Raw genomic sequence first — 3,046 nt, 5'->3', positions numbered from 1 at the left:
GTGTAGAGAATATAATTTGGTTTGAAAACTTTGAAGATTTATGTTGATAATATATTACCTTGGCTTAAAAATAAGCTCTTCGTTGCCTATATAGACAACATCCTGATGAGTCTAACAAGATCCACATGAAATAACCAGATAAATAATACTAACAACCACAACAACAACTGGGCACCTTCAAATATTATCTCTTTTAAAATTCTGCTGTATAAGAATACAAAAATATGAATTCAAAGGGATAAATGCACCCTGATGTTTATAGCAGCATTATCTACAGTAGTCAAGTTATGGAAACAGCTCAAGTGTCCATCGATTGATGAATTGATAAAGAAGATGTGGTATTTATATACAATGGAATATTATTCAGCCATAAAAAGGATGAAATCTTGTCATGTTCAATGACGTGGATGGAGCTAGAGAGCATTATGCCAAGTGAAATAAGTCAATCAGAGAAAGACAAATACCATATGATTTCATTCATATGTAGAATTTAAGAAACAAAACAAAAGAGGAAAAGGAAAAAAAGAGAGAGAGAGAGACAAACCAAGACAGTCAACTATAGAGAACAAACTGATGGCTACCAGAAGGGACGTGGGTGGAGGATGGGTGAAATAGGTGATGCAGACTAAGGAGTGCACTTCTGATGAGCCCCGGGTAATGTATGGAAGTGTTGAATCATTATATTGTACACTCGAAACTAATATTACACTGTATGTTAACTAACTGGAATTTAAATAAAAACTTTAAAAATTTTTTTAAAAATAAAATTCTGCTGGATAAGGTCATTTAGTGTTGCCTACTTAAATATTAGGGAATGCCAATAAATGCAAATATTTTCATTGTTAATGAGATTATATTAGATTATGTTAATTCTACTGAAAACACTCTGCCAATGTGCTTGTTCCTTTTCCTAATATTCTGATACGAATACTGCCCCATAGGGTTAAGAGTAACAGGATATTTAAAGTTTGTTTTTCAGAGACCTGCTTCTCCCTAATTAGCTATTGTTTCTCTTCGGACCCCACTAACACATCCACCAGCTGTCTCCTCAGAGGCCTGGGCTGACACAGATGAAGGTCACTGATATGGTTCTAGACTACGAACAAGCAAAACCCTACATTCCTTATCCAAGATAATGAGCCCAAGACCACATCCAGTTTATACTGGCTCTCAGATCATGTGGATAGCCCCTCTCCTTGTCCTATTAATGACCTTTTGACATCAGGGGTTGAATTTTGCCTCATTTTAATGTTAAGACTCCACCCCAAAGAAAACATGGAATGTATGTTGCATATATGTTTCCTCAATGCACATGCCCCATCTTTCCTCATGAATAGTCATGTTTCCCTACCCTTTTCATCAATATGTATGTAATCCCAATCCCCATGATTATAAAAACTTGTTCTAATCTCATCTGGGTGAGACAGATGTAAGCCTGCCTGCTATCTTCTTGTTTGGATGCCTCTCGATTAAACCTTTTCCTTGCTGCATACTTGATGTCTCAATGATTGGCTTTGCTGAGTGTTGGGCATACAAATTTGGGTTCAGTTACAATATGGGACAAACAGGCTAGTTCTTACAAACTCTTGCAAAATAAACTCTATAGAGAAAAATCCTCCCCCAAAAGAAAATTTGGTAAGAATGTTAGGAGAGCTTTAGAGGAGGATATCCCATTCCAATTATTGTGTGTCAAATGTCAAAACTTGGGACAGAAATATAGAAGGTCAATATATTTAAAAGCTTTACCTCTAGGGATATGAAGTATTCAATAAATCATGTGCTTCTCTTAGTGATAAAAGATTATCATTTATAAGAATAAGTGAGTTTGAAAAGGTATTTTCTGTTTTGATGCAAGATAAAGTATTTTCTATGAAGAAATGGCTTACATGGAAACTATATTTTCCAGTTCAGGTTTTCTATGAATGACGTTTCACAGTGGAACCATGGCAGAGCCACTGCTAATCATGGTACTCAAATCCTGTTTGAGATGTACTGTAGATGGATTCTAGTGATGCTCAGAAGGCTGTCAAATTGAAGTGCAACATCTTGAGGCATTCTATACCTGTATTAATAGAATGCTTCCAGTTGGGTCTTAACCCAAAACTGGACAAGGTTTCTAAGAAATATGTTCTTACATATATCATATCGGGTTAAAAGTTGAATGTAAATGTGAAATGAAATTTTTCTGGCTGGCCCACCTACATGATATAAAAATTTTTTACTGGAAAACTAGCTAAGAAAGAATCCCATAAAAACACATATGAAGAAATTGACTTTCTAAAGGTAGGTCCATTCTTTCCCATTTATCATCTCTGTTCCCTCTGCTAGATTTTTATATTTCATGCCTTACTCTGGTAAACAGTAAATGAATAAGTAATTCCAAACTGCTAAGACCTTAACTAGGTTGTGTTGTCTAGGGGCCATTAAGTTCATAACCACCTCTTAAAGCCATGCATAATAAAGGCCCTTGAGAAGACTGATTTAAAATTGCAGTGGTAGCTAGAGAAAAGAGCACCCTGTGTAAGACAGATTTGTCAGAACTGAATTTCTCTTTTCAGGATTAGCCAAGCTCTGATCTCCAGTTCAAACCTGGTGCTGAGTAGTCAAAGCCAACATTAGTGTAGGAAAAGTAAATGGATACTGCACAAGCGTCCATTCCTGCACCTAATCCTGACCACAGGCAAATCAAGCATCAAAGAATATGCTGAAGTTGTGTATCTGGAAATGGTAATCATATTGACTCGATATGGTAAAAACTGAATAGGAAGAGGATAAAAGGCCCCAAACACTGGAGCCCTAAAATTATAGCAGGTGGATGAAGAGTGATAAACTCAGCTTGATTGTGTTCTTAAGGATTTTCTTTAACTGGAAATATAAGGGAATGAGTTTAACTCTGGCAAAACTGGGACTAACCTTACTGGTGCCTAGGAGAGTGCAGAATGTCCTTAGAGGTCAGCTACAAGCATTTTTAGCAGCCAGTAAATTGGAAGCAGAGATCAAAGCAGAGTGAGATGAGCTGGAAGAAGAGGCACTAGCCCTCTGGTGG

Source organism: Neomonachus schauinslandi, chromosome 4 (genome assembly GCF_002201575.2).
Source record: "Neomonachus schauinslandi chromosome 4, ASM220157v2, whole genome shotgun sequence".
NCBI lineage: Eukaryota > Metazoa > Chordata > Mammalia > Carnivora > Phocidae > Neomonachus > Neomonachus schauinslandi.
The sequence above is the reverse complement of the archived record's forward strand: the minus strand, read 5'-3'. Positions refer to the sequence as shown.